Genomic DNA, 1,263 nt, shown 5'->3' with positions numbered 1-1,263 from the left:
CGAAGTAGCGGGCAGCACCTGCACAAGCTATTCATGTGAGATTTCATGTTGACCCATTTGGCAGGGGCTTGAATACTAGCCTAGTATGAGAAATGTTCCATGCATATATTTTGGTTGAAAATACAATAAAAACATTTAAACCATAAAAGGCGACTATGCATACAATGAATCCACGTGGAATGTATTTACACCGCTAGTGAAGCTCTGACGTGTCTGACGCCCTACCGTGCCTAATCCCGGCGGCCCCGCCGGTGGGTACTCTCCAAATAGACACCCTTGTCGTTTATTTATACAAACATGGGTAGCTGTTGACGGGCACATTTAATACACACGCACATCAAGCCATTCAAAGGGGATTCGACAAAAATTCGACCAAAACTATGCAAGAAACCCCCCTCCCGGTTAATAAAACACACATCCACCGTGTGTAATACTTTTTATTTTACTCTCTGGAAAGGAGACAAACCTCACTTGAGAGTCACAGCGTGCTCCTGGCTGAGCCCAATGCTGTGTTACACCCACCAGTGCCCACCGAGTGCCACACACCTCTGTGCTGTATTCCACCAGCTAGTGCGTATGCTATGACACTCTCTAGTCCATGCACACTGCAACACCACCCCGTGAATATGTCATGCCACACTTGCCTTCGCATGGGTTATATTGCCCCATCTAACACGCCTTCCTCGATACCTATGTTATAACGCACAGCGCTATGCCATACATATTACAATCTGGGATCCATATCTTTGTCACAGTGCATATGCAAAGTTACACTCCCCAGCACATATTTTATATTACAACTTTAGAGACTAGTTAGGTTACACAACACTGCCCTGTGCATATTACACTCCAAGGTGCATATCGCATAGCACGCGCTAGTGCCTGTGCTATCTCGCACTCTCCAATGAATCTGTCATTGCGCACAATGTATTGCATATTATATTTCACGCCCGGTTCATCTTATATCACACTTTTTGGTGCATAGTTTATACCATACACTATATCTAGTTTTCATTTTCAATCGTGCTCTCAGGACTTTATTCTATATAACACTGCGTTCACCTACCCTTTTCACGGGCATTACATTTTGCGATGGGAGGTGGAGGGTCAGGGGGTGTTTCTGCCAAGTGAGCCTGGAGTCACAGTCATGAACGTCCTCTTCTTCCTGAATAAAAGTGAGATTATGCTGCATACTTGTTCATATTTTAAATAGTTTGCACAGACACACATTTTAAAAACAATAAAGTTCCTAATACCCGCCTT

The sequence above is a fragment of the Triturus cristatus genome, chromosome 5_1, assembly GCF_964204655.1.
Source record: "Triturus cristatus chromosome 5_1, aTriCri1.1, whole genome shotgun sequence".
Classification (NCBI taxonomy): Eukaryota; Metazoa; Chordata; class Amphibia; order Caudata; family Salamandridae; genus Triturus; species Triturus cristatus.
The sequence above is the reverse complement of the archived record's forward strand: the minus strand, read 5'-3'. Positions refer to the sequence as shown.